Source organism: Schistocerca gregaria, chromosome 2 (genome assembly GCF_023897955.1).
Source record: "Schistocerca gregaria isolate iqSchGreg1 chromosome 2, iqSchGreg1.2, whole genome shotgun sequence".
In the NCBI taxonomy this organism is placed as follows: domain Eukaryota; kingdom Metazoa; phylum Arthropoda; class Insecta; order Orthoptera; family Acrididae; genus Schistocerca; species Schistocerca gregaria.
Genome location: NC_064921.1, coordinates 586,950,138 through 586,964,781, shown reverse-complemented (window position 1 = coordinate 586,964,781; position 14,644 = coordinate 586,950,138). Strand labels below are relative to the sequence as shown.

General features: G+C 40.8%; 1 non-coding gene across 1 annotated transcript; it reads left to right on the top strand.

Annotated features, from left to right (window-relative positions):
- Nucleotides 1-7,197: 7,197 nt before the first annotated feature.
- Trnaq-cug (transfer RNA glutamine (anticodon CUG)) lies at nt 7,198-7,269 on the top strand. Its single transcript has one exon. It is a non-coding gene; the product is annotated as a tRNA-Gln (tRNA).
- The last annotated feature ends 7,375 nt before the right edge of the window (nt 7,270-14,644 follow it).

Sequence of the window (14,644 nt, the reverse complement as noted above, 5' to 3'; positions counted from 1 at the left end):
TCCAGGAGTGTATTTGCAATCCCAGCCCATAATGCCAATGTGGAAAGAATATTTTCGTTCATGAATATGCAGTGGACTGATGAAAGAAGCAGAATGGAGGTGGACTCTCTTGAAGCAATCCTGCAGATCCTGTACAACTACAAAATGGATTGTGCCAAGTTTTATCACTGTGTCTCAAATAACAAAGACGTGATCAAGAAGGCTGGAGGCAGTGAAGAATACCCTTTTCTCCAAGGACAGTCAATTCCACCTATAAGTGCTCAGTAATATTAAAGCTCATGTTAATATCAATTGATTAAAAGTTGAATGGCTGTAAAATTTTGTAAAATCGTAAAATCATTTCTTTTTTACTGAGTACGTTTATTAAATGTCGTTAATTATACAGATAATCTAGATTATATCAAATGTTTTGTATATCCTTATTAGTTATAATAATCGGGTTAACAAAATGTATCAACAAAACATTAATATTTAAAATTAAGAAACCTGGGTACATGTGGAATAAGGTGTCCATTGGCGCCCGGGTGAATGTGTCCCGGTTTTCACCGAAAATAATTTGGTCACCCTATTCTGGTCTTGACTCAAGAGCCGTGGCACGGACTTGGCGGCATCAAGATGCATTCCAAAGTGCTGTGTCAGTATTGCATAACATGATCCTGGATGAAATGTTATATTCTTCTGCACCCTCTTGGACAATCAGTCTTCGATTGACACCCACATTTCGTTGACGACCCTGAACTGAGAGTCGTCGGTATACGTCGAGGGGTGTCCTGAACGAGGGTCATCTCTAACTTCTGTCTGGCCGTGTGTACCATTCGTAACACGAGTATGGCTTAATCCTGCATCAATTGATGTGTCTCTGTAAAGGTTTTCTTGAGTTTCACGCAAAATTTAATGCAGATGCTTTGCTCCTCTAACTCTACCATCTCGAAATTCGCGAACTGTGCGACACAACGTTCTACTAACAATACCTAACAGACATACAACAGTGAAACTTCCGGCAGTTACACATTAAACACAAGCGTGCGCAGGGAGGCCATCTGCATTTCGCTTCAACACACAATTGGCGCGAAATTACGAAATGTTCCGGAATTTTTTGAGCAGACCTCGTATGGCAACCATCCCAGATTACCTTATGTAATTAAAATCCCTTAACCACCAAACATCAGTTTAACTAAAGCACCATCCAAAACGCAATCATGTAAACACCGATGCAATATTAGTGCTAACTTTAAAATTAGTTTGAATTACACCTAACTAATCTTAAAATTTTGTACAACACACCAAAGGGACTACTATCAAATACACTCGAGGAAGTGTAGATTTTTCAGTGTGAATCTAAATTTTTTTCAGAAATACTAAATTAACAAGTAGATATCACCATGAACTGATTTTTCAGTCTGTTTACGGAACACTTAGTTCTGCAGCCATCCTTGCGCCTTGGCAGATAGCAAAGCACTACAATTCGCCGCTACACAGTAATTTTTTTGTGATAAATGCTGTTCCATTCTACCCAAAAGCTGTGCATCTTTGTGTCGCTTCCCTTTCGTTTTGCTTTTAATATAAAATGAGTTCAACTTTAATTATTCACTACATATATAGCGTCATTCGCTCATATTGATCACAGACAGATAGAGATTTCCTAAGCTCTTACTCAGCGCTCGAAGCTGCGTGGCATAAACTGAAAACTCCGTGCAACAGTTCTACAAGAGCTGTTCCACGAAGATTACGCCTAACTTTATTTAAAGTTATGATTTTGTATAACATTCGTAGTCATAGGACTACAAACATTTTTAAAGGATTTTTCGTTATGTCAGGTTTAATCTTGTGCTCTTCTTCAACCCTCCTTTTTAATTGCTTCACAGCATTTTACGAGGTGCATTCAAGTTGTAAGGCCTCCGATTTTTTTTCTCCCGACTGGAAAGAGATAGAAACATGAGCATTGTTTTAAAATGAGGCCGAGTTCATTATCAATACGTCCCAGAGATGGCACCACTGTAAGGCAGATGGAATTTTACCGCCAGCGGCGAGAATGAGAACTGTTTGAAATACTTAAAATAGCGACGTTTTCCTTACTAGAACAGCGTGCAATCATTCGTTTTCTGAATTTGCGTGGTGTTAAACCAATTGAAGTTCATCGACAGTTGAAGGAGACATGTGGTGATGGAGTTATGGATGTGTCGAAAGTGCGTTCATGAGTGCGACACTTTAATGAAGGCAGAACATCGTTTGACAACAAACCGAAACAACCTCGGGCTCGCACAAGCCGGTCTGACGACACCATCAAGAAAGTGGAGAGAATTGTTTTGGGGGATCGCCGAATGACTGTTGAACAGATCGCCTCCAGAGTTGGCATTTCTGTGGGTTCTGTGCACACAATCCTGCATGACGACCTGAAAATGCGAAAAGTGTCATCCAAGTGGGTGCCACGAATGCTGACAGACGACCACATGGCTGCCCGTCTGGCATGTTGCCAAGCAATGTTGGCGCGCAACGACAGCATGAATGGGACTTTCTTTTCGTCGGTTGTGACAATGGATGAGACGTGGATGCCATTTTTCAATCCAGAAACAAAGCGCCAGTCAGCTCAATGGATGCACACAGATTCACCGCCACCAAAAAAATTTCGGGTAACCGCCAGTGCTGAAAAAATGATGGTGTCAACGTTCTGGAACAGCGGGAGCGTAATCCTTACCCACTGCGTTCCAAAGGGCACTACGGTAACCGGTGCACCCTACGAAAATGTTTTGAAGAACAAATTCCTTCCTGCACTGCAACAAAAACGTCCGGGAAGGGCTGCGCGTGTGCTATTTCACCAAGACAACGCACCCGCACATCGAGCTAACGTTACGCAACAGTTTCTTCGTGATAACAACTTTGAAGTGATTCCTCATGCTCCCTACTCACCTGACCTGGCTTCTAGTGACTTTTGGCTTTTTCCAACAATGAAAGACACTCTCCGTGGCCGCACATTCACCAGCCGTGCTGCTATTGCCTCAGCGATTTTCCAGTGGTCAAAACAGACTCCTAAAGAAGCCTTCGCCTCTGCTATGGAATCATGATGGCGTCAGCGTTGTGAAAAATGTGTACGTCTGCAGGGCGATTACGTCGAGAAGTAACGCCAGTTTCATCGATTTCGGGTGAGTAGTTAATTAGAAAAAAAATCGGAGGTCTTAGAACTTGAATGCACCTCGTATAATGCTTATTATTTACAGAAAACAATTTTATGCTCATAGAAACACAGAAAATTCTTATGTACTTTGTTTTAAGTGTCCCAATTCCAACCCCATTCTCTTCCCAAATACTTCTAATATTTATAATTTTTATTTTTATTAATTTTTTTATCAGCTGTCATATATATAATTATAGCTTACGCTTTGTTGTATATTTATTCCTATTTCTGTCAGCGTTAGCTTTGATTGCCAGAAAAAAATTTTGGCCTGAAATATAAATAACAGGGAAGAATTTACGTAAGATAGCATTAGTAGTAAAATTGCACTTGTTTTTACACCAGTGTATACTGGATGGTGCTTTAGTTAAACTGATGTTGGGGGTTAAGGGGTTTTAATTACATAAGGCAATTTGGGAAGATTACCATATACTATTAATGGAACTGATGTATGGCATTACAAGACCGCGCCTTCAAAAACTAAAAAACTGAATTTCTTGTATGGCGCTTGTGCATTTGCTCCTGTTGGCGGAAATGGCTATGCATGGGCGCCACCTATTCGTAAGTGAATGCTGCATGCCTCACCAGGCATTTCTGCACTTTGTAAATTCTTATAAAATGGTGTTTAAGAACATATACTGATGCTAGTAATTTATAGACAGTAAGTTGTCAGAAATTCATTGCTAACAGACAATTTGTCTCATGTATCCAGTGCCACTCAGCTGCATCTTCCAGTGTATTCTTTCCGACTATTCAAAAGTTCTGTTGCGAATAGTTTTGTAAAAAAAAAGTACCTATTGGTTAAACATTTTAAAGTGATTTCCATGAATTGTTTTTTTTTTTTATGAAACTGCTTTACACGAAGTAACGACGGAAATTTAGTTGTGAATAAACAAATGTAGCGAGAACTGCGTACCCAGCACCGTCTGGCGGTTTAGTCCACGGGGTTTTCAATTTGTTCTTTGGTCGCAAAGCACTTTGCGCTTGCCTCGTGGTTGAGAATGATGACGAGATAAAATGCATTTATGGAGCAATTTTTTTGTGATTGAGATAACGTGACAGTTGTAGAATCATTCAAAGGGAGTCTACACTCTGTATCGCAGAAGTACCCGGATCATGCTTTATTAGTCGGTGGCCACTTCAACCAACCTAGTACAGACTGGGATGTCTATGGATTCATTACAGGTGGTACAGACAAGCCGTCATGTGAATTACTTTTGAACGCATTATCCGAAAACTATCTTGAGCAGCTAAATCGACAGCCAACGCGTAATGGAAATATTTTAGATCTGGTAGCCATGAACAGACCAGACCTCATCGACGGTATCAGTGTTGAGACAGGGATTAGTGATCATGATGATGTCATTACGACTATGGTTACAAAAGTTAAAAAGTCAGTCAAGAGGGCTAGGAGAGTATTCTTACTAGAAAGAGCAGATAAGCAGTTGTTAGCATCCCACTTAGTAAATGAATCGACTTCATTTACTTCCGGTACGATGGACGTGGAGGAATTATGGGCAAATTTTAAACACATTGTAAATCACGCATTGGAGAAGTATGTGCCGAAAAAGTGGTGCGGACGGGAAAGACCCACCGTGGTTTTACAGCGCAATTTGGAGAATGCTCAGGAAGCAAAGACAGTTGCACTCGCGGTACAAGAAAGATCGGGAGAATGAGGACAGGCAAAAGTTAGTAGAGATTCGCGCTGCTGTAAAAAGAGCGATACGCGAAGCATACAACCACTACCACCGTCATACCTTAGCAAATGATCTTGCTGAAAACCCAAGGAAATTCTGGTCTTACGTAAAATCGGTAAGCGGGTCGAAGGCTTTCATCCACTCACTCACTGATCTGTCTGGCCTGGCAACGGAAGACAGCAGAACGAAAGCTGAAATTTTAAATTTAGCATTTTAAAAATCTTTCACGCAGGAGGATCGTACAAACATACCGCCGTTTGAGTCTCTTACAGATTCCCGTATGGAGGACATAGTGATAGACATCCCTGGGGTTGTGAATCAGCTGAATGAATTGAAAATAAATAAATCGCCAGGTCCTGATGGGATCCCAATTCGGTTTTACAGAGAGTACTCTACTGCATTGGCTCTTGCATTTATCGCGAATTTCTTGACCAACGTAAAGTCCCGAACAACTGAAAAAAAAACGCAGGTGACGCCTGTATATAAGAAGGGTAGAAGGACGGATCCTCAAAATTACAGACCAATACCCTTAACATCCGTTTGTTGCAGGATTCTCGAACATATTCTCAGTTCGAATATAATGAATTTCCTTGAGACAGAGAAGATGCTGGCCATGCATCAGAACGGATTTAGAAAGCATCTCTCCTGCGAAACGCAACTCGCCCTTTTTTCACATATCATCTTGCGAACCATGGATGAAAGGTATCAGGCGGATGCCCTATTCCTTGACTTCCGGAAAGCGTTTGACTCGGAGCCCCACTGCAGACTCCTAACTAAGGTATGAGCATATCCCAAATATGTGAGTGGCTCGAAGACTTCTTAAGTAATAGAACCCAGTACGTTGTCCTCAATGGTGAGTGTTCATCGGAGGTGAGGATATCATCTGGAGTGCCCCAGGAAAGTGTGGTAGGTCCGCTGTTGTTTTCTATCTACATAAATTATCTGTTGGATAGGGTGGATAGCAATGTGCGGCTGTTAGCTGATGATGCTGTGGTGTATGGGAAGGTGTCGTCATTGAGTGACTGTAGGAGGATACGAGATGACTTGGACAGGATTTGTGATTGGTGTAAAGGATGGCATAGATAAATGTAAATAATGCAGATGAATAGGAAAAAGAATCCTGTAATGTTTGAATACTCCATTAGTAGTGTAGCGCTTGACACAGTCACGTCGATTAAACATTTGGGCATAACATTGCAGAGCGATATGAAGTGGGACAAGCATGTAATGGCAGTTGCGGGGAAGGCAGATAGTCGTCTTCGGTTTATTGGTAGAATTTTGGAAAGATGTGGTTCATCTGTAAAGGAGACCGCTTATAAAACACTAATACGACCTATTCTTGAGTACCGCTCGAGCGTTTGGGATCCCTATCAGGTTGGATTGAGGGAGGACATAGAAGCAATTCAGAGGCGGGCTGCTAGATTTGTTACTGGTAGGTTTGATCATCATGCGAGTTTTACGGAAATGCTTCAGGAACTCGGGTGGGAGTCTCTGGAGGAAAGGAGGCGTTTTTTTCGTGAATCGCTACTGAGGAAATTTAGAGAACCAGCATTTGAGGTTGACTGCAGTACAGTTTTACTGCCGCCAACTTATATTTCGCGGAAAGACCACAAAGATAAGACAAGAGAGATTAGGGCTCGTACAGAGGCATATTGGAGTGGAACAGGGAGAGAAGATGCTAGTTGTGGTACGAGGTACCCTCCGCCACGCACCGAATGGTGGATTGCGGAGTATGTATGTGGATGTAGAAAGTTGATAAGCTAGAAAACCATTTCCTACTGTTAATACTATGTCACTAACCAATGGTAAAATAACATATTTTAATATCTTTTGATACCAGTTTTGTGTTTTATTTCATAGCATTTGAAAATGATGGAATGTTGAAACGTGTAACGCTTCAACAAGTTTTTGCCCTCTTTCATAGCAAGGTACTTGTCTTGTCGAATACTCGTGTGCGTATTCAAGAGCACATGTGATATCTAATGTGCAATAAGGACGAAATTTTCTCTCTGCGTAATGGGAGAAAAAATATTTTCTTTAATTATGGCGCAAAGTGAGCTGGTTTCGTTCTGAGCATTCTGATCCGGCTGTTAAATTCTTCGCGTTGGCGAAGTACTCCTTCATGCTCTTACCGGTGCTCTCAGTGCCCAGTTCACGATACGGTTGCAGTGTGAAAGAGTTATTGTGGAAACAATCACCTACGCATTGGCTAAACAATTTCTCCGCAGTATCCTCAGTTCCAGGTGAACTATAGTCCTGCTACGTAGCTTGGAAAGTATTAACCGAAGTTGGCACCACCACTCGTACACCGCAAAACTTGTGCGACGGGTCGGTCCCATGGTGTAATGGTTAGCACTCTGGACTCTGAATCCAGCGATCCGAGTTCAAATCTCGGTGGGACCTAATATTTTCTCCTACGCGAAATCCAGATAACGGCTCCTGGATGCATATTCATCCCAATGGCATCGCATATACATACTTAGTTTCCTTATCAGACAATCGTATAAATAGAGTTGGGTAACTGACATCTAACCTTTAGAATTTTGGCATGTGGCGAACGCTGATCATGTCAGGTACTACATAATGTTGCAGTACACGTCATAAAGGATTTGCATGGGACAAGGGGTTCTCTAAGCACTTGTCTACTGCAAAACAACGCACTGCAAACAGTAACAATGGACCATGAGAATACGCTTTACACACCCAAACGAAATAACATGTTGCATATGCATTTGCATACTCGGCTCCCTTTCACCGGTTATTGCAAATTTTAACTAAAACTAAAAACTGGTAACGATGCATATTTTCGCTCTATGTTTACAATATTTTAAAAATTAGACGGGCGGTCTCTAGTTCGATCTAGTTTTGATGTCTCACAGATGTGACCTAGAACTGCGTGCAATTGCTAACAGAGGGGCCATTGCCAAGCGAAATCTTACAGAAGAGCAACAGAAAAAACGCTCCTGCGCCCGCGCCCCCGGTCGGCAACAATTAAATTAAATTACGCAAGCTTTTAGTCTCATGTCCATTGTTTCAGTTTAGCTTTCTATTTACTTGTATACGACCAAACGTATTTACGACGCGTAGTGTGTAACGTGTTGTGCGCCTTGCCGCCCGAAAAAAGAAAGGTCGTTTCGTGGATAGCTGACCATTCTGGAACATTTACGTATGACAGAATTGTTTTATATTGTCGAGTTTTCGAGAAAACGTTTCGTGCAAAAAAAAGTTTAAAATAGACCAGCATGTCAAGACAAGTTTTCATATCGCAGGAATGCAGAAGAAAGGACCACGGCAACAAAGTCTGACTACAGCAAGTCATAGTAGCAGGGATTTGTCGACAGGTAACCTAACTCACGAGGTGTAGTCTCGCAGACAGCGCCAGAATTTTGTTCGTCGCTCTCGTAGGTCAGTTATGGCGAAATGGTTTTATACACCACCTACCCTCTTTTAACCACCAACCCTACAAATTATTATTGTCAGTTACGTTATCGCCTTAATTGATTGTTGCTGACATGTGATAGGGTCTCGTAGACCGCGCCTCGTAAACTACGCACTTGTTTTCGTGAGTTCAGTACAAAATGTGTTCGCAAGAATGTGATAATTTTACGCACTCTAACTTCGATGAAATTTTTAGTCAGTGGATGGAGAATGATGTCAATGACGTAGAACAAGAAGTAAACAGAGAAGATCATAGCCAGTGATCAGAATTCTGCTAGTGAACAAGAGGACCATTCAGGGGAAGAACTCCAGGCCAATGGTGATGAGCATCGTTCTGTTTCTGTAACAAAATACTTAAAAAGTGCTAGTTAAATTTAAATGTGTTCTGAGTGGTGGTAAAGAAAAATGTATATCTCAGTAGTACCGTTTTTGTCAAAGCCTTCTCAGTTGCTGGATTCGGGATCGTTATAATCGGTCAAGCATGCCAATTGAGGAGGTACTTGACCGAGTAGCAGCGGCTCCGGTCAAAGGAAGTCATCATAACGACCGGGAGAGCGGTGTGCTGACCACATGCCCCTCCTATCCGCATCCTCCACTGATCATGACACGGCGGTCGGATGGTCCCGATGACTTGTGGGGACGAGAGCACCCGCATTATCATTACGAAACAGTTAGGTGTCTATTTTGTACTTCTCGGAAAACAAAAGGAGTTTAGTTTCAACATCATTGATGCTGCTAGAGATGCAAAAACAATTGCTATAAGTGTGAAAGCTATAAATGCTACCTTTGTACTGAATTTTCAGTTCATCTCTGGTATTAGCACAGATAAGGCATTTGTTATGATCGACCAAAACAATGGACTTAATGGTCCCCTTAATAGAGTAATTCCACACCTAATCACTCCATCCAGTTGGCCCTTCTTCATTCTTGTAAATAATTCATTTTTTCGAAAACACATTAATGGTTTCACCGCTCCTCAATAATGCAAAATGCCTAAAATGATCTGTATAATACACTTTATGATGCAGATCCCTAGAAGATACTACAGCATACTGGAACACAATGTATCTCCATTGAGCCATCTGTGAAACGAGTACTCAATTAGTGGAAGGCCCTATTAGGATTATTTCTGGGAAACGTCAGTGAATGAAAAGTGCTACACTGCGCACACACTATATAAAATGTATAAAGACAGTACAGCAATATTTAGCCATTTTTCATATTTCTAGTACGAGTTCAATGTAATTCGTAAGGCAGTGAAGTCCGGATCTGTCGACCCACCAAACCGCTGCAAGATATCACTGTTTTAATCAGAGTACTTGCAAACTTGGTAATCGCAAAAGGCTGTCAAGAGGACTTGCTATTTGTATATGTTAAGTATTTTCTTCGTCCTAGGCATTTGGGTTCCGTTTTTGAAAAGCAACTAGAAATTTTGCGTTCCAGTGGTAGAATGATTGTGGATACTGAAATGAGAATTCTAAAAATCTGCGTTAGCTAAGGAGACCATATTTTTGGAAGCCGAAGCTGGGACCAACATGGGCGCCCATACAGGACGGCAAGGGAGGCTGTGACCCCCCCCCCCCCCCCCGACTTCAGGGTAAGGAAAAATGCTGCAGTCACACGAAGTTAGTTCAAGAAATTTATTAGAAAGTTGGTGTATACACACACACACACACACACACACACAGGAGGCTTTTTAGATGTGGACATGGCGCAGGATGGAAAGAATAAGTTGGATGGACAGAGTCAAAAATGAAGAGGTACTGAGAAGAGTAAATCACACTATATGCTACGAATGTTTTCGTACCTGGCTTTATGCAGAAACTCGTTCCCTATGAGTTAACTTGCAGTTGTCACCTACGAGGTAATATGTGGTTTGCAGGCAACGTGTTAAGCTCTACAATCTGGCACTATGTAACTTGATGTAGCTCTTATGAATCATATTATATAGCGTATTATCAGGGTAGCTAGCATGAAACTTTTTTACTTAAAATTTAGCTGATGAAATCTGAACTGCTGTACAAACTTTCATGGAAAATAGCTACAAACCATTCTGATTTAAATCAGCTGTCACTAAAAAACTGCATCAAAATCGGACCTTCCGTTTGGAAGTTATGAGGCCACTGACATACACAAACACACTCAATTTAAACTTGTAACACTGGTTTTATCCCCATACACTCACACCTTGTGCAGTTTCAGTAAACACTCTATATCAGTCCTCAACGTTTTTCCTCACCAATTTCGTACAATGATTGTTCCTGCACCGCTCAGTTTTTGGTGGTCTGATTTCTCGGCAATAATAATTATCTGGTGTGGACATTTTTGGTCATCTGGGTTTCTTAGCGCAGGATGTTGTACAGGCGATGTCAATTCCATCATTGAATACCCCTACCCTCCTCACCCCATTGCTCAGCAAATACGAAATGTTGTTTTCATTCTCCACACCAGGGGTGAAGGGTTTCACCGCGCATGTTCAGCTTCTTTCCTCTGCTGTTCCTCATTTTTTTAAGACCCGCCTCATGCCTTTGCTCTCTGAGACAGGCTCCAGGTGGAACTTCGCCACTTACAAGACGAAGGCATCCTTTCTCCCATCATGCACAGTCGCTGGGCGACGCCTATCATGATAGTCAAGAAGCTGAATGGTGCTTTATGTGCTGATTTTAAGGTCATGGTCAATTCTCAGTCTGTCATTGATGCATATTCTATCCCATCGGTGGATAACATACTCACACGTCTTGCGGGCTCCACCGTTTTCGCCAAAATTTATTTGCGCGATTCTTATTTGGCACAATTCTTATTTGCAGCTGGCATTGGATGAGGAATCACAGCAGATCCTAGTCATCAATACCCCATGTGGCCTTTTCCGGTACAACCACCTCCCGTTTGGCATTGCCAGCAACCCCGCCATTTTCCAACTTTATTGGGAATGCCTCACAAGCCAGGTTCCCTGGGTGGCTAATTACCTGGATTATGTCATCGTCGGTGGCTCGTCCGCTGTGGACCTTGTGGACAAGCTGGATCGGCTGTTTCAGGATTTTTCCGTGGCTAACTTGCATTGCCGGAAAGAAAAGTGTGACTTCTTTGCGCAAGAGGTCAGCTATCTCGGTTTCACAATTAACGCCAACGGCTTACACGCCTCTTAGGAGTATGTCAAGGTGATTAAAAAAAAAACACTATAATCTATTTTGTGCTGCATCTTTGAAACATACAAATCAGCCTCATTACATATTTTGCATATTTCCACTCAATAATGTCTTATGGAATAATTTCCTGGGGTAGCTCATCACTTAACAGTTGCATACCAACGGGTGGGGGATCAGTAACTGACCCCAATGAAGTTTTTAGGCTAAAACTCCTGTCATGTTCAGTAGTTTATTTAATAAATACATGATATTTATGGTAATTGTAATTGCTACAGTCAACAATAAGAACAGCTTTTGGTTTACACTCATTGTTGAGTTATAGTGATTGTTATAACTGAAGGTGTAGCAGGTCAACAATCACCATTCGCTGTCAACCGGTAAACAGTGTGGTGAGTGGAAGGTAATATCTTCGTGGGATATGAAAGAATGTACACGAAGATGTAATTGACAGATGACAAAATTAGAAATTTGCTTGAGAGTTCAGACAATGAATTTAGTGGTGAACTATTTGAAAGCTCAAGCAGTGAAACTGAAAATGTAGTCATGGAAATTCCAGATCAAGTAGTTTCTGACAGCAGCGAGTTGGATGAAAGTGAACAGGGTAGGTATTGATTTTTATTACTTTTTGCAGATATTTTGGAGTAATTAGGATGTGTGTCTTGGTAGAATGCTTAGTTTGCTAGTGTTCAGTTCTGTTTTCATATTCTTATAGATACCCAACCAACAAAAAGCTGACCCAGGCTGAAAGCACAAATCGATCAACTTGAAAAAGACATGGTGGCCCCGTCAAGTATGATATGGAAGAGAAGCCCTTACGTGAATCAGAGCAGGTCTGTTGCTAACGTAATGAGAACCCTGAAAGGAACTAAGCCAGGGATAAAACCTGATACACCATGTAAAGCTTTTCTCATGTACTTTGATGATAACATCCTGGATAACATTTTGATGTGTACCAATCAAAAGCTTGGAAATCTTAGGGAATCATCTGAAGATATTTTCATAAAAAATTCGAAATCATTTGAAAGGGAAGAAATTGTGTCAGCAATTGGAATTCTATTGAACTGTGGAGTCTATAGACAGAACAAGGACAGTTTACATGATATATTTAGTAAAGAAAACTTTCTGATGTACCAAGCTTGATTTTCAGAGCATAGATTGAGGCTCTTACTGAAGTGCTTGCGTTTTGATGGTGCTCTAAGTCGAGCAGCTAGAAAACAGACCAACAAATTTGCTCCTATCAGGGATATATGGAACATGATAGTTAGTTTTATAATCCTAGTGAGTCAGTCACAGTGGATGAAGAACTTGTGACCTTCCATGGGCAATGCCCATTCAGGCTATATATTCCAACAAAACCAGGAAAATATGGAATAGAGATGAACCTGTTATGTGATTCAGATATGAAGTACTGCTTTGCTGTGGATCCCTACACTGGAAAGCACGTTAATGAGAAGAACCATAACATTGGCCCTGAAATAGTTAGAAGATTGATTGAAATCTCTAACTTAAAACAATCTGGAAGAAATGTTATCATGGACAGAAAGTTTACTACCATTCCACCCGCATCTGATCTTTTGAAAGAGAAAATAACTACAGTTGGTACTATTTGAAGTGACAAATGCAATGTTCCTACAGAATCTGTCCTTTTTCTCTAAAAAAAAAAAGAGACCGTGAACAATCCGATTTGCCTTTAGTGATGATGCCACTTTAGTCAGTTACGTGCCTAAGAAAGGAAAGGTTGGTACAGTATTGTCAACCCAACATCATGATGTGAATGTGATGGAAGAGAAGCCAGACATCATTCCATTCTACAATTGTGCAAAGTCAGGAGTGGATACATTCGATAAGTGTGTAAGAATGTACAACTGCCTTCGAGGAATGCTTCGACGGCCAATGGCAGTGTTTTTCAACTTGATTGACATTGCAGCATACAATTCATATGTTGTATTTCAAGATGCATACAAGGAATGGACACAGAATTACCCGTCAAAGAGTTCTGGAAGAAAGAAGTACCTGAAAGATCTTGCTCGTGAACTTTGTGACCTCAATATGAAAAGACGCGCTCATAATGCTGTAGGCCTACACTCAAAATACACTACAGTGATATCAACTTTTTGGTATGAGTGTAATCAAAGTCAAGGTGCTGTGAGCAGAGGGGAACAACGTTACCGAGCCGCGACAGAAAGTAACATGTGCAGCTGTGCATAATCTGCCAGAAGCAAAGACCGTAAGTACATGAAGGCTTGCACTTCTTGCAGGAAGTATATCTGCCAGCGCTGCACACACCAAGAAAGAAGAAGTAGCTCGCATTGTAAAGTGTTCTGGATATGAATCTGAGTAGTCCTTGTAATTGTGAAATTAATACAAATAAATGTAAACAAAAACTATTTATTTTTTAATAAAAATGTCCCAGAAACCCTTTCCCAGTTATAATAATCAACATTTTAATCTTCTAATCTGCCAAAATTATGGGAATATGTGATTTATCCTAGATAGAGAATGTGTGATGGTTGTGGGGTCAGTCGCTGACCCCTCCCATTGGTGTTGGCCAGTGCAACATACAGCATTGGTATGCAGCTGTTAAAAATAAAGTATTCATTGCACAAAAGCGGACATTCAGAATAATGTGTGTTCACCAACAAGTATCATGTAGGTACCTCTTCAAGGACCTAGGCATTTTAGTTTCGTAGTCACAGTATGTATATTCACTAATGAAATTCATCATAAATAGTACATAACAGTTTGAGAGGAACAGTGATGTCCATACGTAAAACACTACCGATAAAAATGACCTTTATTACCCATTTTAAAGCTGTCAGTGGCTCAGAAAGGAGTTAAATATGCAGCAACAAAAATCTTTGATAATTTGCCAGTGACATAAAATGTGTGACAGGTAGTAAAGCATGTTTTAAATCTAACTTAAAATCATTTTTCATGGACAACCCCTTCCATCAATTTCATTGATTAATTTCTATGTAAAACTGGTAGCCAGTAAAAAAATAAAAATAAGAATTGTTGTCTTAAGATAACATGAGTAGGACTAAAATAATAATGTGTTCATTAATGTCAACACTACTCGTGTATACGTAGCCTCTAAACTGACTCTTTCCACATTATTTTGATAAAAGAATTGTTCAAATGATCTATGGAACATGCAACTAACTATGCAATGCCAGAAGGTAAAATGACATTCA